Here is a 25170-nt window from a genome sequence, read left to right on the forward strand (position 1 = left end):
GGAGCAGAGGGAGGTGGGCGCGGAGGGCAGCAGCGGAGTCCCCAGCGTCCGGGGCTCCTGTCCCTGGTGGAGTTGAGAGCCTCCTCTAGTGGTGGCCTCTGCCCTGTCAGCAGCCACTGAGGCCTGGAGAGGAGGGAGCCTGGGAGCTGGGGGCTGAGGGAGGAGGAAGGACAGGCCTGCTTCTGGAGAGAGCTGGCGTCAGCCTGTGCTAGCCTCGTGTGCGACTCCTGCGTCCGGGGTGCACGGCCGTGCCTCGTGGCGCAGCGGTTCCCGGGGTGCGCAGCACTCTTGTCTGCAGTAACGGCTTTGTCTCCAACCCTTGGAGAGGCAAGTTACCTTTTCCCCCCTCCCCCCCAGTGAAAAGAGGTAGAGAAATCTTACAGAAATGCATTTGCTGGAATGTCTATTTTCCGATAAATCTGCAAGTATCTCCTAGTGAGTCTCGTGTGTAGAGTAAGGACAGTTCATGCATATCTTAAAGCAGGTACATCTAGCAACGCAGAGCATCCCGGTGCTAGGATGGAGTTTCCCACTAACTCTGGGAGTGGAATCTGTAGAGCCTCGGGTGCTTGCACCATGAGGTTAGCGAGGGTGCAGGTGCACCCACAGCCCTGCCTGTGCCGCGTCCCTCCTGCTATAGAGCGTCTGCCGAGGCCTGCGTGGGTCGCCTGAGCGTTGCTGTTCCCTTTTTCACATGAGCCTTTTTATCGAACACTAGGATAAACTTGGCCTCACATCCTTTGTGGGGAGAGAGAAAAGTATATCTGGGACGTCTTTAATTACATGTTGGAAAATAGATTTGGGCAAAATATTTCTGCATATGCGTGCTCGGTGGGCGTGGGGTTCCCTGCCGCACCCTGAGGCACGTTCGCACGCACGTTGTGATTTAATCTTGGGTCTATGGCAACAAAACTGTAGAAGCTGGCTATGACTTACTTTCTCAAATCTAGAAATAAACATACAATTGGAATCATCATCTATTGGACTTCTTTGTAAAACCTGAGGTGAGCTATCATTTTTGCTTGGTATGTTAACAGTTTCAAACTGAAATTTCACAATGAGGAATTGTGACCATTTTGTTTTCGTATCAACATATTGCTTCGCCAAGTTTCTTCTCACTAATAGTTATCCTTTCTCTGAATGCGGCGTCATTGTTATAGAATTAAGGAAAAGGTTGGTTGGGCACGCTGGCTTATGCCTGTAATCGCAGCACTTTGTGAGGCCAAGGCAGGAGGATCACTTGAGGCCAAGGAGTTCAAGACCAGCCTGGACAACAGAGCAAGACACCCCATCTCTCTAACAAGAGAAAAATTAGCTGAGTATGGTGGTGCGTGCCTGTGGTCCCTGCTTCTCTGGGGTCCGAGGTGGGAAGAACACTTAAGGCTATTTTCTTCTTTAATCATCCCAAAAGAGAAATCGGTTTTTTCTAAGCGTGTAAAGGGTGACTGTTATAAGATTCTTTCCTTGCCTTGTTTCTCCTTTTCAAATATTTACAGTATTCTGTCCACATCGTGTCTCATCATCTCGTTACAAAGGTGTCTTCGAGGTTAGTGGTGGTTCTGTGTTGCACCTTGGAGAACAGCCGGCATGAAACCTCTTACCACCACCGTGCGCATTGTAGTCCCAATTAAAATCCTCTCCAGAGACGCCTGTGCTGCTTATGAAAGCAGAACTTTGGTTGTGCTAAAATGTGCATTCAGCGCATGGTTTTAAGTTCATATCTGAGATGATGCTGTAGAATTCATTAATCATATGGGATCAGTAATGATGGCAGGTAATTCTGGCTGATGTCACTTAGAGGATATTTTTCACTTCAAGTTACAACTTCCTTCGTGATAGTCATTTTGGGATTCATTTAAATATGTGCTTTATTTCACAGCTCAGATTTTCATTAGACATTTCATAACATAGGATTTTGAAAGCAGATTTGGCAAAATCTTTCTAGCAAAATGTCTGACGTCAGAAGGAACAGCACTCAGAATTACTGGTAACTGTGGACCATTTTAAGGCTGATGATAGAAGTCACTTGAACGGTCAGGGCTGCTTTGTGAGGCGGATGGGGTTTTTGAACCCTGACCCTCCTGACACGCCAGCCCTGGCCCTGGCCCTGGCCCTGGCCCTGGCCTTCTCTCCTCTCCACTGGGAGATGAGAAGGTGCCAGCATCCACCTCACAGGCCATCGTGAGAACCCGGGACTCAGGGTTTGTGTTCCTCTTGCAGGTGGCGCCGCAGATGTGGGGGCCTGACGATATATACACACTGCAGGCTGCCAGTGTCGGGGTAATCCAGTTTTCGTCAAAAGGTGGGATTTGCTTTGCTCCCCTGCGGACCAGGTGCGGTGCTGCTGTTGCAGCAGGTGTGTGCATCCTCTTGGGTGGTCCTCAGGTGGACAAGGAGTCACCGATTCCGATTCCCAGGGTGAGATGTGAGCGGGGACCTTGGACCTCATGTGTTCAGAGGGGAGAAGTAGTAACAAAGCTTCCCTTGTAATTCCAGGACCGTCTATCCCAGGAATGCCAAACCCCACTGGCTTTCACCCGACGCTGTCGTAGGTGACGCCGTATGGAAATGAGGACCCATGTGCCGCTTACCTGAGCCCCCAGTACCCGTCTCCCTCGAGGGCCGTGGCCGAGCCCTCCTGATTTCGCTGGGTTGCCAGCCTGGGGATCTGTAAGCCCAGCGACGCCTGCGGTCTCGGCCCCCCTCCCCGTGGGGACAGGAGGTGGCTTCCGGAGGCTGGTGATGAATGCCTGAATGAAGCCGACTTGTGACTGCAGTTCTGTCTAAGGGCCTCCCCGGGTGTTAGATGTCAGTAAATGACACCTGTGTGTGTGGATCTCATGTGATGAGAGAAAGAGTGGGGGGGAAACCAAAGCTTGTGGAGTCTGCAGGTTCTGGACTTGGGGATGTGTGCACCTGTGTACTTGGTGAGGGGTGTGAGGTCTGGAATGAGTGTGCACGTGTGTCACGTTTGTGCGTGTGTGGTGAGTGTATTTAGCAGGTGTGTGTGGAGTGAGCATGTTCATGCGTGTGTCGTGTATATTGGAGGGTGTGTGGAGTGTGTACACGCATCACATTTGGTGAGTGTATTTGAGGGCGTGTATGGAGTGCATAGATGCGTTTGCGTGTATAGTATCGGGTGAAGGGGTGGCATGTGTGGAGTAAGCATGCACACGTGTGTGCTGTGTGTGGGGTTTCTGCCTGGTCCTCCCCTGAGCCTGCCCCTGGGCCCTGCTGTCCTGGCAGCTTTACAGTTTGGTGTGTCTTTGATTCCGGAAGATTCTGGAACCCGACTCCGAAGCTGTGATCGCAAACTTGCAGCCCTCGGAGGACGCTGGCCCGTGGAGCCGGCACGAGGATCTCTGGGCTGGCCTCTCCCTGGGCTGGGCTGGGCTGGGCTGGGCCCCTCTGTCCACAGCAGAGCGTGTCCGATGATTGAGCTGTGCGGGTCTGTGGCTCCCCAGCCTCGAGTCAGCCCTCGGTTCTGGTCCCGCCTCTGTTTTTCTTGCTGAGGGGCTCCGGGAAGTGGTGCCTGGGATGACGTTTTCACCCTGGGGTTGCTTCGCCTGCTGCCCAGGTGCTGGCTGCCTGAGCCCTGCTGCCGTCCTGGGTGGACGGGGCTGGCGCGGGGACATCCCTGAGCACCTGCGGGAAGAGGCAGGTTTAGGAAGTGCCAGAGGTGAGTGGCTTCCTCCCAGACTTGATTTTCTGGAAAGTTCTGGGCCTCATATTTTTCCCTAAGGGAAGTTAGGAAGTGAGTTTCTCTTCAGGGGAACGTCTTTGCAGCGTCTGTTGTTAGAATGTTCTCCAGGTGTGGAATACCCGGGGCCGTGTGTGTTTGGGAACATCCGTGTCCTGAGCCAATTCAGTAGGGAATGGAGAGAGGCCTCCCTCCTGTCAGCTTGGCCTCTGTTTCCAGCTTGCGAGTTGTGGGGGTTGGCGGCTGCTGGTATCCCAGGGAGAGGGAAACACTGGGTGGCGTGGGATGGGAACGTTCGCTCTGACAAGGTCAGTGGGAAAGCGTCTAAGCAAACGTCGCTGTTCTCCGGGCTCCTCGGGGTCGAGCTTGTTTTGTGGTGTTGAGGGAAAAAGCTACCCTTGTTCCTGTTCCTCACCATTTGCATGGTGTCCAGGGCTTGTTCCGCCGGAGAGGTGATGCGCGTGAATGGGGGTCAGGTCGCAGGCTCCGAGGTTATTTGGAATCTGTCAACGGACTTCCTAAACACACCGGTGCTTGGTAAAGAGATGTTCCTGATTGGCTAAAACATCTCAACAGGACGTGATAGCTGGTGGTGGTTTAAAGACTACCACAATTTTCCTGGTACTTTTTAAATGCCTGTTGAATAGGGGAGGATTCACATAGTTTTCTTTTCCCGTCTGCGTACTTGATACTTTGTTTATTTGTGTTTTTATGTGGGTGTGCAGTTAACAGGATTTCGAAGCAGTCTCAGCCCTGGGGAGACTTCAGGGCAGCCTCAGTCAGCGCTGAAGGGAGGCAGGGATTTGGGGGCTACCTCCTCCACAGGACGCGGACACCAAGGGCCAGAGGTCAGCAATCTCAGTGAGGTGACACAGACGGGCACACCCAGCACCCTGGCCCCTGTGCCTCTCCTTCACGTTTGTCTCTGCTCCAAGCTGCTCTCCTGGGTCATCACGGGTGATCTCTAGGCGCGTGCTTGGTTCTTGCAGAAGTGGTGTCTGGCTGTGGTCAGTGGGGGTTCTCGGGACTTCCATGTTTTTGGCTCCCGTCAATATTGGGCAGTGTGGTGTATGTTTGTTTTGGAGTGGTAGATCCGGATGGATTTTGGCTTTGCCAACTCATTTAATACGTGTTTCTCCTGTTTCTGTATCGGGTGTTCTCTGGTTAGAAAGGGGGATGACGGTGGTGGAACGGCTTCTGGCTGTTGAGCCCCTGCTGAGAGCTGTTTGGCGTGCACAGATCCGTTTCGGCACAATCTCTATGAGCAGCCCTGGGCAGTGCAGAAAGCGAGGCCCAGGTGAGGCTGTCGGACACAGGAGCGCCCCGACCTGTGTGCTTTCAGCCTCTGAGCCGCCCCTCTCCTGACTGCTTACCAAGCTGTATCGATACTGAAATCTGAGCATTGAAAAGTCACCAGGGGAATGCCATTTCCAGGGATCTTACTGTGAGCCTTCTGTTAAAGGTTCCATGTCGAGTAATGAATTGCCTTTGAATGCAGGTACCAAACAGGCTCCCTGGGATAACTCATTCCATAGACACTTTTTAAAATAATGTTCCCAACTAGCTATCCTTTACATTCTTTCTACTTAAGAGGTGCTCTGCTCTCCTGTGCGCTTTAGTGATATGCCGTGTTTGCTTTGCGTGCACTTGGGTTTTCAGAAGAAAACCGTGTTTGCAGGTACACTTGGAGTACAACATTCTTCTTCCTATTAGTGTAGATGCTCCATGAGAGGAGATATGCTCATGCATTTCTGTGTGTTTTGTGGGGAATAAAAGTAGTCGCCGGCTCTAGCAAACCTAGAAGATGCCCAAAAGGTGATACACGTGAAAATACGCGGCCACTGCCATAAATCGCCTTGTATGATGTGTGGCAAAGTGCTGTGTGTGTGCTGTCTATGGAGAAAATGAGTCTTCCCTCTTTTCCCAAGAGGTAACAGTTGAATAGACTTCAGAAGTTGTCTTATTTGCAAATGGTACCCTCCTTCCATTGTTTTGAGACGTCGTCATAGGAACTCACACATGTAATTGTTTTCTCAGTTAGAACCTCCAGGTTTTGTCATAGTCCCTTTGTGTCATTACAGCGTCTGGTTCCACTTTATTTAAAGCAGGAAGAGGCCAGCCACGTGGCCTCGCTGGTGCTTCCCAAGCACAGGGTCTCATAAGGGGCGTGAGCACTTGGTTGGGAGACGTGCTGTTCTTCCTGATAGAAACCCCATGGTGCCATTCGCTAGTCCCCTGCGGTGTTTGTTCCACCCTAAATGCACCCAGTTTCTGTTGGTTTTTAGTTGGTTTGTATTTTCCGAGACAGGGTCTTGCTCTGTCACCCAGGCTGGCATGCGGTGGCGTGATCCCTGGCTCAGGCGATCCTCCCACCTCAGTCACCCGAGCAGCTGGGACCTCGGGCGCGCACCAGCATGCCTGGCTAATTTTCTTTTCTTTGTTGCAGGGATGGGGTCTTGTTGTGTTGCCCAGGTGTGGCTCTGTTTTCTGTTGAGTGTACAGTGGGTTTTTATGGGGAACCTCTGTATTTGGGTCGGGGGTGTGGCATCCTGGTCAGGAAATGGCCCTCAGGCTTCCTTCCTGCCCAGCAGGGTCACGAGTGGTGTCTCCACCTGGGCTGGTGTGTGTGCTGGCCAGTAGGGCTTAGTCCTGGACTGCAGACTGGTGTACTGGTCCATGGTCTGTTAGGAACCGGGGTCATAGCCGGAGGGGAGTGGCGGGCGAAGTAGGCATGACCGCCTGAGCTCTGCCTCCTCTTGGATCAGCGGCAGCATTTAGATTCTCCTAGGCGCTGGGACCCTCTCGTAAGCCGCGTGTTCTCCTAGGCGCTGGGACCCTATTGTAAACGGCATGTGAGGGATCTCGGAGGTGCTCCTTATGAGGATCCAATGCCTGACCTGAGGTGGAACAGTTGCATTTCAAAACCACCCCTCAGAAAAATGGTCTTCCACGATACCCATCCCTGGTGCCAAGAAGGCTGGGGTCCTTCACCTACATCTGGAGGGATGTACCGTGTCAGACTCACTGTGGTCGACGGGCTGAAGGCCAGGTTTCGTGAGGTCACGTGTCGGCTTGTAGGACTTTCTCTGGCAGAGGTGCGAGTGACTTCTGTTCACCGTGAGAGGCTCATGTCGGGGGCTTCATGGCCTGGGGGATGGCAGCCTGTTTGAACTGATCGAGCAATCTCACGCTACCCGTACTTTCTGAAACACCCGTGAGTGACTTTTCACACGTTCTTTGAAGCGGCGTCCTGCCCGTGCTCCTTGGTAATGAGCGAATGCTTTGGTTGACCCCTCATCCCCTTTCTTTGGGGTGTGTTCCGGTCTCGGTTCTCACGCGTTCTGCTTCTACGGGAATTTCTGAAGCTGCTGAGTGTAGAAAGCACTGAGGAGGCTGTGCTCCCACCCCCGTGAGCCTTCCAGGCATCGTCCTCTCCCCTCAGCGAGGCGACGTCCATGGCACACCGAGGAGGCTGTGCTCCTGTCCCCCGTAAGCCTTCCAGGCGTCGTCCTCCTCCCCTCCAGGGGGACAGGAGGAACCTTTCAAACCCTTCTTAAACTTGTTTCCATGTCTTTGTTTTAACAACTTTCTTTGCATCTTCTCCCTTATCCAGAAGTGAGGGTGAACGCTGAGTTATTCACAGGAGTCAAGAAACCACACACAGCCCAAAGTGACATTTGTTTCCCCGAAATGATTTGTGTGTGTGTGTGTTCACCTTAAAATGCAGCTCAGTAAAACAGGTGTGTTTTGAGGAATGACTTTAAGTTACCCTGGTAAAAATGTGACAGTTAAATTTCATCCAGTCTCTGCAGGTGTCCACAACCCCCTTCAGTGGTTGCGTGTGAGTTTATGTGACTTGGGTTTTTTTTTTTTTTTTTTTTTTTAAATTTTTGAAGAAAGAAAATCTGTTGTTGCTGAGGACTTCAGAGGGTGTGCTGGGATTGTGTGGGGCGGACTTCGGGGGCTTCAGTGTGTGGCCGCCTTGAAAGACGTTCAAATTCAGGCTGAGCGTCCCTACTCCAAAATGCTCTGAAAGGTGAAACATTCCGAGCTCTCCCTCATGACACTGGCAGGAAATGCTCTTCGGAGCACTTTGGATTTCAGGCTGGGGATGCTCAACCCGAGGCAGTCTGGGCTCGCTGGACTGGTTTTTGTAGGAGCCACAGAAGGGAAGGAGGGTCAAAGTGGCCACGCCTGGCTCCTGAGAAGGGCGGAGCAGAGGGAGGTGGGCGCGGAGGGCAGCAGCGGAGTCCCCAGCGTCCGGGGCTCCTGTCCCTGGTGGAGTTGAGAGCCTCCTCTAGTGGTGGCCTCTGCCCTGTCAGCAGCCACTGAGGCCTGGAGAGGAGGGAGCCTGGGAGCTGGGGGCTGAGGGAGGAGGAAGGACAGGCCTGCTTCTGGAGAGAGCTGGCGTCAGCCTGTGCTAGCCTCGTGTGCGACTCCTGCGTCCGGGGTGCACGGCCGTGCCTCGTGGCGCAGCGGTTCCCGGGGTGCGCAGCACTCTTGTCTGCAGTAACGGCTTTGTCTCCAACCCTTGGAGAGGCAAGTTACCTTTTCCCCCCTCCCCCCCAGTGAAAAGAGGTAGAGAAATCTTACAGAAATGCATTTGCTGGAATGTCTATTTTCCGATAAATCTGCAAGTATCTCCTAGTGAGTCTCGTGTGTAGAGTAAGGACAGTTCATGCATATCTTAAAGCAGGTACATCTAGCAACGCAGAGCATCCCGGTGCTAGGATGGAGTTTCCCACTAACTCTGGGAGTGGAATCTGTAGAGCCTCGGGTGCTTGCACCATGAGGTTAGCGAGGGTGCAGGTGCACCCACAGCCCTGCCTGTGCCGCGTCCCTCCTGCTATAGAGCGTCTGCCGAGGCCTGCGTGGGTCGCCTGAGCGTTGCTGTTCCCTTTTTCACATGAGCCTTTTTATCGAACACTAGGATAAACTTGGCCTCACATCCTTTGTGGGGAGAGAGAAAAGTATATCTGGGACGTCTTTAATTACATGTTGGAAAATAGATTTGGGCAAAATATTTCTGCATATGCGTGCTCGGTGGGCGTGGGGTTCCCTGCCGCACCCTGAGGCACGTTCGCACGCACGTTGTGATTTAATCTTGGGTCTATGGCAACAAAACTGTAGAAGCTGGCTATGACTTACTTTCTCAAATCTAGAAATAAACATACAATTGGAATCATCATCTATTGGACTTCTTTGTAAAACCTGAGGTGAGCTATCATTTTTGCTTGGTATGTTAACAGTTTCAAACTGAAATTTCACAATGAGGAATTGTGACCATTTTGTTTTCGTATCAACATATTGCTTCGCCAAGTTTCTTCTCACTAATAGTTATCCTTTCTCTGAATGCGGCGTCATTGTTATAGAATTAAGGAAAAGGTTGGTTGGGCACGCTGGCTTATGCCTGTAATCGCAGCACTTTGTGAGGCCAAGGCAGGAGGATCACTTGAGGCCAAGGAGTTCAAGACCAGCCTGGACAACAGAGCAAGACACCCCATCTCTCTAACAAGAGAAAAATTAGCTGAGTATGGTGGTGCGTGCCTGTGGTCCCTGCTTCTCTGGGGTCCGAGGTGGGAAGAACACTTAAGGCTATTTTCTTCTTTAATCATCCCAAAAGAGAAATCGGTTTTTTCTAAGCGTGTAAAGGGTGACTGTTATAAGATTCTTTCCTTGCCTTGTTTCTCCTTTTCAAATATTTACAGTATTCTGTCCACATCGTGTCTCATCATCTCGTTACAAAGGTGTCTTCGAGGTTAGTGGTGGTTCTGTGTTGCACCTTGGAGAACAGCCGGCATGAAACCTCTTACCACCACCGTGCGCATTGTAGTCCCAATTAAAATCCTCTCCAGAGACGCCTGTGCTGCTTATGAAAGCAGAACTTTGGTTGTGCTAAAATGTGCATTCAGCGCATGGTTTTAAGTTCATATCTGAGATGATGCTGTAGAATTCATTAATCATATGGGATCAGTAATGATGGCAGGTAATTCTGGCTGATGTCACTTAGAGGATATTTTTCACTTCAAGTTACAACTTCCTTCGTGATAGTCATTTTGGGATTCATTTAAATATGTGCTTTATTTCACAGCTCAGATTTTCATTAGACATTTCATAACATAGGATTTTGAAAGCAGATTTGGCAAAATCTTTCTAGCAAAATGTCTGACGTCAGAAGGAACAGCACTCAGAATTACTGGTAACTGTGGACCATTTTAAGGCTGATGATAGAAGTCACTTGAACGGTCAGGGCTGCTTTGTGAGGCGGATGGGGTTTTTGAACCCTGACCCTCCTGACACGCCAGCCCTGGCCCTGGCCCTGGCCCTGGCCCTGGCCTTCTCTCCTCTCCACTGGGAGATGAGAAGGTGCCAGCATCCACCTCACAGGCCATCGTGAGAACCCGGGACTCAGGGTTTGTGTTCCTCTTGCAGGTGGCGCCGCAGATGTGGGGGCCTGACGATATATACACACTGCAGGCTGCCAGTGTCGGGGTAATCCAGTTTTCGTCAAAAGGTGGGATTTGCTTTGCTCCCCTGCGGACCAGGTGCGGTGCTGCTGTTGCAGCAGGTGTGTGCATCCTCTTGGGTGGTCCTCAGGTGGACAAGGAGTCACCGATTCCGATTCCCAGGGTGAGATGTGAGCGGGGACCTTGGACCTCATGTGTTCAGAGGGGAGAAGTAGTAACAAAGCTTCCCTTGTAATTCCAGGACCGTCTATCCCAGGAATGCCAAACCCCACTGGCTTTCACCCGACGCTGTCGTAGGTGACGCCGTATGGAAATGAGGACCCATGTGCCGCTTACCTGAGCCCCCAGTACCCGTCTCCCTCGAGGGCCGTGGCCGAGCCCTCCTGATTTCGCTGGGTTGCCAGCCTGGGGATCTGTAAGCCCAGCGACGCCTGCGGTCTCGGCCCCCCTCCCCGTGGGGACAGGAGGTGGCTTCCGGAGGCTGGTGATGAATGCCTGAATGAAGCCGACTTGTGACTGCAGTTCTGTCTAAGGGCCTCCCCGGGTGTTAGATGTCAGTAAATGACACCTGTGTGTGTGGATCTCATGTGATGAGAGAAAGAGTGGGGGGGAAACCAAAGCTTGTGGAGTCTGCAGGTTCTGGACTTGGGGATGTGTGCACCTGTGTACTTGGTGAGGGGTGTGAGGTCTGGAATGAGTGTGCACGTGTGTCACGTTTGTGCGTGTGTGGTGAGTGTATTTAGCAGGTGTGTGTGGAGTGAGCATGTTCATGCGTGTGTCGTGTATATTGGAGGGTGTGTGGAGTGTGTACACGCATCACATTTGGTGAGTGTATTTGAGGGCGTGTATGGAGTGCATAGATGCGTTTGCGTGTATAGTATCGGGTGAAGGGGTGGCATGTGTGGAGTAAGCATGCACACGTGTGTGCTGTGTGTGGGGTTTCTGCCTGGTCCTCCCCTGAGCCTGCCCCTGGGCCCTGCTGTCCTGGCAGCTTTACAGTTTGGTGTGTCTTTGATTCCGGAAGATTCTGGAACCCGACTCCGAAGCTGTGATCGCAAACTTGCAGCCCTCGGAGGACGCTGGCCCGTGGAGCCGGCACGAGGATCTCTGGGCTGGCCTCTCCCTGGGCTGGGCTGGGCTGGGCCCCTCTGTCCACAGCAGAGCGTGTCCGATGATTGAGCTGTGCGGGTCTGTGGCTCCCCAGCCTCGAGTCAGCCCTCGGTTCTGGTCCCGCCTCTGTTTTTCTTGCTGAGGGGCTCCGGGAAGTGGTGCCTGGGATGACGTTTTCACCCTGGGGTTGCTTCGCCTGCTGCCCAGGTGCTGGCTGCCTGAGCCCTGCTGCCGTCCTGGGTGGACGGGGCTGGCGCGGGGACATCCCTGAGCACCTGCGGGAAGAGGCAGGTTTAGGAAGTGCCAGAGGTGAGTGGCTTCCTCCCAGACTTGATTTTCTGGAAAGTTCTGGGCCTCATATTTTTCCCTAAGGGAAGTTAGGAAGTGAGTTTCTCTTCAGGGGAACGTCTTTGCAGCGTCTGTTGTTAGAATGTTCTCCAGGTGTGGAATACCCGGGGCCGTGTGTGTTTGGGAACATCCGTGTCCTGAGCCAATTCAGTAGGGAATGGAGAGAGGCCTCCCTCCTGTCAGCTTGGCCTCTGTTTCCAGCTTGCGAGTTGTGGGGGTTGGCGGCTGCTGGTATCCCAGGGAGAGGGAAACACTGGGTGGCGTGGGATGGGAACGTTCGCTCTGACAAGGTCAGTGGGAAAGCGTCTAAGCAAACGTCGCTGTTCTCCGGGCTCCTCGGGGTCGAGCTTGTTTTGTGGTGTTGAGGGAAAAAGCTACCCTTGTTCCTGTTCCTCACCATTTGCATGGTGTCCAGGGCTTGTTCCGCCGGAGAGGTGATGCGCGTGAATGGGGGTCAGGTCGCAGGCTCCGAGGTTATTTGGAATCTGTCAACGGACTTCCTAAACACACCGGTGCTTGGTAAAGAGATGTTCCTGATTGGCTAAAACATCTCAACAGGACGTGATAGCTGGTGGTGGTTTAAAGACTACCACAATTTTCCTGGTACTTTTTAAATGCCTGTTGAATAGGGGAGGATTCACATAGTTTTCTTTTCCCGTCTGCGTACTTGATACTTTGTTTATTTGTGTTTTTATGTGGGTGTGCAGTTAACAGGATTTCGAAGCAGTCTCAGCCCTGGGGAGACTTCAGGGCAGCCTCAGTCAGCGCTGAAGGGAGGCAGGGATTTGGGGGCTACCTCCTCCACAGGACGCGGACACCAAGGGCCAGAGGTCAGCAATCTCAGTGAGGTGACACAGACGGGCACACCCAGCACCCTGGCCCCTGTGCCTCTCCTTCACGTTTGTCTCTGCTCCAAGCTGCTCTCCTGGGTCATCACGGGTGATCTCTAGGCGCGTGCTTGGTTCTTGCAGAAGTGGTGTCTGGCTGTGGTCAGTGGGGGTTCTCGGGACTTCCATGTTTTTGGCTCCCGTCAATATTGGGCAGTGTGGTGTATGTTTGTTTTGGAGTGGTAGATCCGGATGGATTTTGGCTTTGCCAACTCATTTAATACGTGTTTCTCCTGTTTCTGTATCGGGTGTTCTCTGGTTAGAAAGGGGGATGACGGTGGTGGAACGGCTTCTGGCTGTTGAGCCCCTGCTGAGAGCTGTTTGGCGTGCACAGATCCGTTTCGGCACAATCTCTATGAGCAGCCCTGGGCAGTGCAGAAAGCGAGGCCCAGGTGAGGCTGTCGGACACAGGAGCGCCCCGACCTGTGTGCTTTCAGCCTCTGAGCCGCCCCTCTCCTGACTGCTTACCAAGCTGTATCGATACTGAAATCTGAGCATTGAAAAGTCACCAGGGGAATGCCATTTCCAGGGATCTTACTGTGAGCCTTCTGTTAAAGGTTCCATGTCGAGTAATGAATTGCCTTTGAATGCAGGTACCAAACAGGCTCCCTGGGATAACTCATTCCATAGACACTTTTTAAAATAATGTTCCCAACTAGCTATCCTTTACATTCTTTCTACTTAAGAGGTGCTCTGCTCTCCTGTGCGCTTTAGTGATATGCCGTGTTTGCTTTGCGTGCACTTGGGTTTTCAGAAGAAAACCGTGTTTGCAGGTACACTTGGAGTACAACATTCTTCTTCCTATTAGTGTAGATGCTCCATGAGAGGAGATATGCTCATGCATTTCTGTGTGTTTTGTGGGGAATAAAAGTAGTCGCCGGCTCTAGCAAACCTAGAAGATGCCCAAAAGGTGATACACGTGAAAATACGCGGCCACTGCCATAAATCGCCTTGTATGATGTGTGGCAAAGTGCTGTGTGTGTGCTGTCTATGGAGAAAATGAGTCTTCCCTCTTTTCCCAAGAGGTAACAGTTGAATAGACTTCAGAAGTTGTCTTATTTGCAAATGGTACCCTCCTTCCATTGTTTTGAGACGTCGTCATAGGAACTCACACATGTAATTGTTTTCTCAGTTAGAACCTCCAGGTTTTGTCATAGTCCCTTTGTGTCATTACAGCGTCTGGTTCCACTTTATTTAAAGCAGGAAGAGGCCAGCCACGTGGCCTCGCTGGTGCTTCCCAAGCACAGGGTCTCATAAGGGGCGTGAGCACTTGGTTGGGAGACGTGCTGTTCTTCCTGATAGAAACCCCATGGTGCCATTCGCTAGTCCCCTGCGGTGTTTGTTCCACCCTAAATGCACCCAGTTTCTGTTGGTTTTTAGTTGGTTTGTATTTTCCGAGACAGGGTCTTGCTCTGTCACCCAGGCTGGCATGCGGTGGCGTGATCCCTGGCTCAGGCGATCCTCCCACCTCAGTCACCCGAGCAGCTGGGACCTCGGGCGCGCACCAGCATGCCTGGCTAATTTTCTTTTCTTTGTTGCAGGGATGGGGTCTTGTTGTGTTGCCCAGGTGTGGCTCTGTTTTCTGTTGAGTGTACAGTGGGTTTTTATGGGGGAACCTCTGTATTTGGGTCGGGGGTGTGGCATCCTGGTCAGGAAACGGCCCTCAGGCTTCCTTCCTGCCCAGCAGGGTCACGAGTGGTGTCTCCACCTGGGCTGGTGTGTGTGCTGGCCAGTAGGGCTTAGTCCTGGACTGCAGACTGGTACTGGTCCATGGTCTGTTAGGAACCGGGGTCATAGCCGGAGGGGAGTGGCGGGCGAAGTAGGCATGACCGCCTGAGCTCTGCCTCCTCTTGGATCAGCGGCAGCATTTAGATTCTCCTAGGCGCTGGGACCCTCTCGTAAGCCGCGTGTTCTCCTAGGCGCTGGGACCCTCTCGTAAGCGTCGTGTTTTCTTAGGCCCTGGGACCCTATTGTAAATTGCCTGTGAGGGGATCCTGAAAGTGCTCCTTATGAGAATCCAATGCCTGACCTGAGGTCGAAGTTTTATTTCAAAACCACGTCTCTGAAGAATTGTCTTCCGCGATATCCATCACTGGTACCAAATAGCTTCTGGGACAGCTGGCCTAATGCGTGCTATATGAGTGGATTTTTGGACTCAGTCGTCAGTCGGAGAGGATTAGATTTTGAAAGTTGGGGGATTGAAGGCTTCTAAAGGGCAGGTTTTCATCTCCACTGGGACTTGGGCAGAACTGGGTAGAACTGACCCAGAAGCTGACTAGTCAGGCTGGCTCACTACCAGCGGTCCTGTATGTGCAGTCTTGCTGTTTATTCAATTCTCTCGTGGTGTGATGGATTCCATCTACAACCTCAGAGTAGTTGAATCCATTACTTCAAGGCTGACCTTATTTAACTTTATCAAAGAGACATTAAAATCATTTAGTATAAATCTTCCATATACCTGTATCCTTTCTTTTTCCAGAGGCTTTTAAGTATTGCAACTTAAAAATCTTGAAAGATAACTTTAAAATAAAACCTCTAAGTACATTTTTGATGAGCACCTTTGTCAGCTTTAATATGTGAAGTAAATTCCCTTGACTTTTGTTTTCCTAGAAACTCGTTCATATTTACAGAAGACTTTGTATTTTGTCAACAGTGGCATGCCACTCTTCGGTGACCATACCTGCCGTGTCTCGTTTAGAAAGTTGGATGTGAATGTATTAACTTTTCAAACATACTAACACATGGGTTGTTTGCTTTTGGTTTTGATTTTTTTCGTTTCCCCCCCCCCCCCAACCCCGCCCAGCTTGAATGCAAGAAAGGGAAGCAAGTAGACTAGAGTAAGTACCACAAAGTGTCTAAGTTGTTGGGTGAGGTATCCTACTATGGTTTTGGATTGCATTCTGCCAGACATCACTCCTCAAAGAGCTGACCCTGAAGGGGGCTGGCCGTGCTCTTTCCCTGGGACATTTGTCTGTTTCACCAGAAAATGAAGAATCTGTCAGAGTTCTGTGAATCAAATTCAGTCAGAGCTCAGTTAAATAGAAGGCTTTGTCTCAAAGGCCAAAACGTGAGCGTACATTTCTAATGTTTAAGGAGCACTTCATCGTGAGTCAGTCGTGACGTGTACTGCATTAGGAAACTTCTGAACTTCCACGGTCAGGCCCAGACCTCTGAGGGAAAGTGGTTGTGCCCTTCCCAGTGTTTTTGTCACTAGCTTTATTCATTAATTTCCTTAAAACCCTTTTTCTATGAGTTCTATTACAGTTTGAAAAAAAATTTACTTAGGTAGAACTGGAATCCTTTCCACAGTGTTAATACTCAAGATCCATTTTGGGTCTCAGTGTATGTGCACTGTGTAAATGTACATGTGTGTATGTGGTGTACGCATACTACATGTATTTCCACTGCATGTATTTACAATGTATAGGTATGTACACTGTGTCTTACACATGTGCATGTTGTAGGCATGCATGTACACGTGTATGTGTGTGTAACTGCACTGGTTATATGCACACTATTTGGACACTTATCTGTTCTGCATGTGTAGATACATGCATGTGTTTAATGCCATTTACATTCCTGTGTATGTACACCATGTGGGTATGTGCACATTTGTGCACATGTATATATACATATGTGCAGACAAGCATGCATGTACACTATGAACACTGAATAAACTTCTGGATATGTCCACACTAATATGCTGCATATGTATGTACACTTGCATATGTGTACTTTACACTTTATACGTTAGTGTACTGGTGTACATTGTATTCATGTGCATATGTGTACAGTGCACATGTGTATGCATGCTGTAGTGCTACGTACATTGGATAAGAATGTATGCTATGTACATATGTATACATATAACAAATAGCATACCTGTGTACATACGGATATGCGTGTATGCTGTATGCACGTACATATAGGTTGTAGTATACTTGTGTACACTGTATGCATATAGATGCCTGTACATGTTATGCATGTGCATACATATTAGCATCCCTAAGTACATATGCTATATGAATGTGGATGTGTGTATGCTCTATGCTTGTACACACATAGTGAACTTGTTTGTACAGTACATATTTGGGTGTGTGTACCGTCTACGCATGTACACTACATGGATCTGGATGTATGTGCACTCTGTACACATGTAGTGCACTTATGCACACCATATGTATTTGGCTGTGTGTATGCTTTATGCATGTATATGTGTTAGTGTACCATATACGTACACTATGTGGAAGTAAATGTGTGTGCGCTGTATGGCATCAGGAATAGGGCTCCCACAAGGATCCAGGAAAGCACCATCTCGCTGGCACCAGAGAGTGTAGGATGAAAACAGTTGTTTGTTGCAATCTAGTTGAAATTTGGTAGGTTACTATATCCTTTGCAATGATTTAGGAACAATCGGTTCATTGATGTGTGTGTTCCTGAAATCACAAAGAGCTCTGTGAGGTGTGTCTCATCCCCAGACGAGAGAGGGAACTGAAACAATGACTCGGTCACTTAAGTGAGGTAGAACTAACATAGCAGCTGTCTAGCTTTCCATATTATAATTTTGTCAGCAGCTCAATGAGAAATTGCCACTCATCAGGAAATGTGTCCGTTTTCTACTGTTCTTTATGCGTGGTGTATTTACTGTCTTGTGTTATTCCTCACTGTGTAGCAGAATCCCTTCTAGAATTGTGAACAAAAACAGTTCATGACAAATGTAGTATCTTCTTTGTTAACGTTGAAAACGATATGTAAGTTTATCTTCAGGTACTGTTTGGAAGGATGAGAAAGAAGATATTTAGGACAAAAGAATAGAGAGTTTTCCAGTAAACAGGGAAAATAAGGAGTTGTTGCAAACTATTTCCAAATTTAGAATTTGAGAATAATCTTACATCTAAGATCGTAGGTAGTTTTTGGGGGGTTTTAAAATTAGTTCTTGGTTTTCCATGTCTTTAGGAATTTCACTCCTGATGGAGGATTGCAAGAATAATCTGATTTTTCGGAACAGAAGGACAGTTTGTCTCAAAGGTAAATTCCAGGTTCTACCATAGAGAAATAGAAATTGCTGCCAACTTTCTGTAAGGTTCTTCAGTTCTTTCCTCTTCTGTGGTTTAAAAACCATCTCTGGGTTTAGTCTCAGCCAAGTTCCTCTTATGAGGTTGCCTTACATTTTGCACAGCTGTTGAGAGTCTTCATCATTCGTAGTTCACTTGTTAAAAGCAAAACCTTGTACTCGTTAGATCTGAGCACCTTGAAGGCAGGGCTTTGTTTTACATTTTTAATACACAGCAGAGTGATGGAAGGGCTGGGGAACTTCATCCCATCATGCGTTCCTCAGAGCTTTCAGAGTTCTCATTGTGTGCTGAGTGTGGTGTTGGCTGTTTAGGGTTTAAATAGGAATATGAGGCTCTGCGACTTGGGACGCTCTTACCACTTTAATAGAGAGCTTGGTGACAGGTTAGCATGACAGTTTGCACACCTGTTGTGTATACTTTGTGACGGCCCCACAGAAAGGGTATTTAAACGTGACTAATTTCTCATGTTCATTTTTGCCTTTATTCGTAGTTACAGTCCTGATAGTTTTTCTTCCTTTAATATCTTGTTAATTGCTAGTGAATTAGTGATAAACTATATTTATGTGTTCTCTAAATCTAGCAACTTAATTGGAGGTCATTCTTCTTGTATCATGTGTCAGTGCTGTCAGGATGGCTCAGTTTTATGTTGTCAAAGTATTAACTACAGCAGGATGCAGCCTTACTGGAACTTGCTTATTTATGAAATACAGGGGCTTTATTTTTTGTTATGTTCGAGGTGTGTTCAAATGTAAACATTTTGAGCCATGTTAGAAGGATATACAAGATTGTAATGAAGAAAACAACAACTTGATCAAGTACCAGCTAATGAATTTTGTGTTTTAAGTATATGGAACATGGACCTTGGCAATCAGTTTTCATCTTGACATTTTATTTTTTTTATTAGAATCTTACTCTGTCACCCAGGCTGGAAGGGTGGAGCACAGTAGTACGATGTCCATTCACTGCAACTTCTACCTCCCAGGTTCGAACGATTCTTATGCCTCTGCCTCCCTAGTAGCTGGGGTTACAGGGTTGTATGCCATCATGCCCGGATAATTTATTTTTAGTAGAGATGCGGTTTTGCCATGTTGGCCAGGCTGGTCTCCAACTCCTGACCTCAAGTGATCCACCCGCCTCAGCTTCCCAAAGTGTTGGGATTACAGGTCTGAGCCACCATCTCTGGCCTGACCTTCTGTTCTAATATTGGTTATTCAGTCTCAATAATAGCGCCTGGTTGTATTAAATTGGGTTAGAAAGCACAATTGAAATGAATCTGGTTGTGTATGTATGTGCTGACTTAGCGTTCATGACAGCGCTGTGAGGTTGGCATTGTTCCTCAAGGAAGTCCGGATGGGCAAGTCGGGGCTTACATACGGGACTTGTGGGCAGTCACTGTTGTCCTATGGCTGAGATCGGGCCTGTCTGACGCCTGTACCCCAAACTCTTCTTAACACATGAACGAGCAATTGTCAATAGTCAGTGCTCAAGTGTGATGTGGCCTGTGGTGTTTGCCTCACAGCGTTGCTTTGGCTCGGGGTAACAGGGCAACAGCTCCCTGGTGCGGCTGCCTGGGAGTCCCAGGTGAACCCACTGATACCGTTTTATAAATGCGGGACATGGAACGTTCTGCTTGGTACGAGCACATATGGAATCAGACAGCGCAGTTAGATTCTCGGTCAGCAAACCTGTACAGGAGTGTGTGAACTCTGCGTTTGCTTCTCCCAGTAAAAGGTGAGTTCCTGGTCACTACTGGTTGGCAACAGGTGTGGCCTCAGGAGCAGCACGGAGATGGGCACCCGGGTGCAGGAAGAGCATCTGCATGAGGAGGTGGGGAACGTGACAGATGCACGTGGGAGGCTCAGCTGTTACCAGGGGGTGGGGGTGGGGGGGTAGGTAAGACCAGATTTTCTCATTGTTGCCCCTTTCTGAAAAGGACCCTGAATTGACTTCTTTGTGGCTCCTCGTGCCTCCTTGTCAGGTTGGAGGGGACTGTACCCCTGACTCAGGCCCTGCTTGGGGCGAGACGGAAGCTGCTGTTGCTTGCCTTGCCCTCCCTGTGACGTCCTCTGTGCTGTTCTCCTCTGGGAACAGTTCTGCCGAGCAAGCTTGGACTCTGTTTCCTTTTGTTCTTGGATTTCATGTCTGGAAGGCTTGTGTTCTTTTCTGGTTTTTGATGCTGAGCTATGTTTTTGCAAGGATCACGCGTGCCTATAGCAGGGAGAAGCCGCTTTGCAACTGTAACATCTCAACGCTCTCAAGCAGAGCTTGCTATCGAAGTTAATAGACTCTTGTGTTTTTGTTTTGGCAGAAACTGAATTTCAGTCCTAGGACAGCTTCAGCACACTTGATCCTAGCTCTTCTCTGTCACTGCTACCCTCGTGTGTGGCAGAAATCATATGCCCTGAAGTTTACCAGTCCCTTCATTTGAAAATCAGTTAATGTATGCGATCCTCACGAGAATTTTGCTTGTTATAAAAGCAATCACAAAGACTGGGTTTTGTGAAACCAGTGTTTTATGTGTATATTACTTGCACTCACAATAAGCTTTGTCTTCTAAATATTCCATGTTTCAGATTAGCACTGGAGTCATGCTCTGGAGTAGTTTGGCTTTTCCGCTTTTATTTTTGGCTAAGGTAAAGTTGAGAACGTTGTGGTATTAGGTGTAGTGAGCCCTTTTAGCTCATTCTATATCTGTTTTCCTTTAAGCCAAAACCAGCAGACCGATACCAGTTTGTGAGCACCTGGCATCTCCCAGGCATTTCCTGGGCCTTCCCTCTGCTGTCTCGTGGACAGAGCAGTCACTCGTTGAAGGTGAACCAGAGAAATCTCTGTGTGGAATTAAGTAAATGTCATAGCTCTCTTCTGTGACGAACTGAATCACATTAAGCCCAGTAAATTGTAACGTCAGGTTTTGCACATACAAAGCATTGAACACCAGGACAGGTAACCAGGCTGCGACGCTTCTTGTGCCGACAAGACCTCCATTATCACAGCGCATTTAACATATTGGCAGCACCGAGTATTTGAAAACATTGTGTATGTACCGTGTCCGTGATGTTCGAGGGCCTGGATAAACACCTCTGTGGTTATCGCAATCTTCATCAATGGGAGCTTAAGGTTAGTACTGGGGCAGACTGCGTTTTAAAGAATCGAGGTCTCTTGAGTATGTTTCGGTTTTCCCATGAAAAAGAAAGATGTTAGCTGTTCTTTCCTGGACTGTGGCTATCAGAGTGCCCCACCACGGTCACTCACACGTTTACCTCATTTCCGTTTACCCGGGCTGGGCTTGGGCCAGAGTACTTCGGTAGTCAAATGTCATATGAGGCTGAGGAACTGTTTTCTGCTTCATTGTTAACATATGGAAATACTGTTTTCCAAGCATACTCTACTTTGTCATTTGTGTTTATATAAAATAATGGAACGGTTATTTTAACCATGCAGTTTCCTATGCTTGGTTATTTAATTGCGGAAAGATAACGGTTTTATTTTGCTAAAATCTGTGCTAGGAATTGTGCAAAATCTTTGTGAATTAAGTTATAGATCTTTGTATAGAAAAGAAAGCCTATTGCTAAAAGGAGGATTGTCTTTATCGATGCAAAAAGCTTTAAACTTATTGGCTGTGTAGTCAGTAAAATGTATCAGAATGTGGAGAAAATTGAGAGAAGCGCTGAAGTTTTAAAATCTGCTATGCAGTTTTCTTCAACTCCCTTGCAAAATACTTAATTTGAATAAAAGACAAAATAAAGTGTCCCCATTTGAGGAAAGTGGCAGGAGGACTGTTCAGAATGTGTTCGGAATCTGAGCAGTCCTGCCATGCTCGTCTGTGATGTGGTGGTGTCCACGGTATCACTTTTAGAGAGCTTTAAGAATTCTGCTTCTGTGAATAAAATACATTTATTCTTAGCATTTCAGTTTTGAGTTTTGAGATGGGTAAAACGTGTTAATGGTTTGTTTCCCTTACAGAATTTGCTTGGTTTTTTTTTTTTTTTTTTTTTAAATGCCTACAAGACTCTGAAGCACATTAATCACTAAAAAAAGAAAAAAAAGGGCTGGGCATGATGGCTCATGCCTGTAATCCCAGCACTTTGGGAGGCCGAGGCGGGCGGATTGCTTGAGACTGGGAGCTTGAGACCAGCCTGGGCAACCTGGTGAAATCCCATCTCTATTGAAAACACACAAATTAGCTGGGCGTGATGGCTACACACCTGTAGTCCCATCTACTCCAGAGGGTGAAGAGAATCGCTTGAGCCTGGGAGGCGGACCTTGCAGTGAGTAGGTATCACGCCCACGCCCCTGCTGTCAAGCCTTGTTGACTGAGTTGGGACCCTGTCTGAAAAACAGCAACCATAACGTGGGTGAACTGCCCGGCTGCTCTGTCTAGAGTAGAATAAATCCAATTATGTTTTTGTCTTTTATTAGCATTGAAATTTTCTTAATCATCCCTTTGTTTTTATTAGGTTGTAGCAATATATTGTTGCTTAGAGTCTGGAACAAGTAGGCTTCTCTCTGGATCAGGTTCTTACTGGATTGCTGAAACTTAGAATTATTTTTCCCTTCCTTGGATGTGACTTACAGAACTTTGCCTTCTTGAGGTGATGTCCTGTATTTGACAGCAGACACAGGAACGCCCAAAGAATTCACTTACGGGCCTAAAATGTACGTGCTTTGTAGCGTTTCCCTCCTAGAATGAAAACGGTAACTCTCCTTTGTGGGTTGATGCTATTTGCTGAAAGCTTTTAAATTTTTTTTTTTTTTTTTTTTTTTTTTTTTTTTTTTTTTTTTTTTTTGAGATGAGGTCTTGCTCTGTCTCCCAGGCTGGAGTGCAGTGGTGCGATCTTGGCTCACTGCAAACTATGCCTCCCAGCTTCATGCCATTCTCCTGCCTCAGCCTCCCAAGTAGCTGGGACTACAGGTGCCCGCCACCACGCCTGGCTAATTTTTTGTATTTTTAGTAGAGATGGGGGTTTCACCGTGTTAGCCAAGATGGTCTCAATCGCCTGACCTTGTGATCCGGCTGCCTCATCCTCCCAAAGTGCTGGGATTACAAGCACGCCTGGCCGAAAACTTGTTTACTGCCTCAGTCCTCAGTTGGGTAGCCCTCTTCTTTGTAGGACATTCAGGGAGTGGTGACATCTTGAGTCTTGAAAGGTGCCCTTTGTGAGATGGGAATCTTCCGGCTGCTTATTTAGGGAATCCTGCCGGTTGTCATTTACTGGAGAGCGCAGTTTCCTGGCTGCCCTGGTCTTTGAGTGGAGGGAGACTGAGGGGTCATTTTCCCACCTGGACCAACGTGTTTATTAAACTTGGCTTGTGGATCATTTGGATATTTTTATGAAGGAAAAACCACAACTGTGACTTTCAGATGAGTGGAAGTCATGTTAAATATTTTTTTTTTTTGGCTACTACGGAGAAGTTTTGCCCTTGTGACCTGTGAATACAGTCATGGGAGAGCAGAATGTTCATGGTGTGGGTGCTTACAGTGTACATGCAGAGTCACATTCTTCACAAGTATTACGTTAAAAAGCGACAAATAAGAGAAAAATATTTTCCTCATTATAACCTCGGTAAGAAGCTGGCGGTACTCTTGTTTCTGGAGGGGTGTGAAGGGAATATTGAGAAAGTGTCATCGACGTTAGACTCGCCCACTCTGCAAATCCTGTGCCGGCTGGAGTGAGGACCCCGTGATGGAAAGATGCAGCACTCTGCCTGGAAGGAGTTGAATCTTTGTGGCGCTCAGGATGCATGGTTCATCTCTATGTAAAGGCAGAGTGTGAAACGCCACGGAGGCTGAGAGAAGAGATGTGGTTAGCAAGTATGAGTGAGACGTTTGGGGCTTGTTAGCACCTGGCATGTGTGTAGCAAGCTTTGCTATCTGCACGTGTGTGATCCTTAGAACACTGGCATGTGGAGCCGTGAGGCTGTTGAGGGCCCCAGATCCTGGCAGGCTGAGGATTTCCCTGTTACCACTAGGATAACCGTGATTGAAGGCTGTCACTCAATCCCAAGTCCCAGATGGGGCTTCTTTCAGAGAGGAAAACACCCCTAGAGCCTCGGGCAGAATTCAGTGATTTTTATTATGTTGCTTAGATTTTGCAAACATGAAACAAAACATATTTCAGAATGCTTATGGTTCTTTTGTAACCATGGAAACAAAGTAATTTGCAGTTGATGAACAGTTTGTGGAAACTGAACTGCCTACATCATGAGCACGGCGCTCTCCCTACCGCCCTGGGCCTTGCTCCGGTTTTCTGGGGAGGCTTTGCAGGGCCTCTTGGCTGGGATACCTCTCCCATGTCCCATGTTGCTACCCCTGGTCACAGCCATACTGCTGGGCACCTGTGCCGTGAGGACACTGAGTGGACATGGAGCCGCGGGGCAGCGGTTGATCATGAGGTGGCATCCACATGGTCCAAAACAGGTTTCTGTTCATTAAGAAGGATCATTACAATAAAAACAGAGTGAAAGAAAACCCTCTACTGACCTGAGAATGTTGTCAGCTGAATTGGATGGGGAAGTGCAGTGAGGATGGTGAGGGCTGAAAGGAAATGAGGGAGGGGGGGAGGAAAGGAGAGAAGAGAAGTGAAAGGGGAGATGGAGGAGGAGGAAGAGAGAGGGCAGTGGGCAGGAGCCTGGGAAATGAGCCCCAGAGCCAGTTCCTGACTGTCGTGGGTGTGTCAAAGCTGATATTCCAGGAAAGGAGGCCTGGGAGGGCTAACCCTTAGGAAGTGAGGGCCGGGGGGAGCTGCTTTTTGGCCCTTAGCAGAGCTGTTGCTGACCTGAGATGCAGTCGACTGTTATCCCGAAGAGGTCGTGTGCACAGCCACCGTTTGCTGTCAAGTTGGAGAGAGAAGTGCTCCTCCCCATGGGTTCTTTCTATTTTGTGGATTTTTTCCAGTTTAGCTGAGCAGCCTTTCAATGCAAATGTCAAGGATTACTAACATGTCTCCATTCTACAGAGCCGTCGGCCAGCTTCCGATTCTGTAGTTGTTGGGGGACCACTTCTGTCGTGTGGCTGTCGTGTCGTTAGGCCAGTGCCGGCCCAGCGTGGAAGCCGCAGCCCGAGGCACTGGGAAGCCTATGGGGCTCTTGCTGCCGGGGCTCTGATGGGAGTCCGTGCGCTGTGAGAATGACGTCCGTTGAGCAGAGCCTGGCAAGGAGGGGGTGTTGCTGTTGCAGCAGTACATGGAATTTTAATGACGAATGAAACACGCTTTTAATTATGACCAGAGTTCTATGTTCTACATTTCTTCAAATGGAAATGTGTTGAAATGAATTTGCTGTTAATCGGTTAGCTCATGGAACACTGTGTGCTTGAGAGCAAAGTAGGATGTGGACTTATCTACAGAGCTTCCTTCTCTCAACAGACTATGATCATTTGGATGATGCTACACAGGAATACGTGATAATTTGTGTGAGAAAGGTGATAGGTGCAGACCTGTGTGACCAGCAGGTGTGGGGGGAAGTTTAAGAAAAGCTTTTGGCTGAAGTGGTGTCAGGTGCGGGTGCTGAAGTGGGATGTCTGGCTGGATGGAAGAGCACACGTCTCTGGGGCTGTGGGAAACAGAGGAGGTTGGACAGACGTG

This window comes from Macaca fascicularis, chromosome 9 (genome assembly GCF_037993035.2).
Source record: "Macaca fascicularis isolate 582-1 chromosome 9, T2T-MFA8v1.1".
NCBI classification, from domain to species: domain Eukaryota; kingdom Metazoa; phylum Chordata; class Mammalia; order Primates; family Cercopithecidae; genus Macaca; species Macaca fascicularis.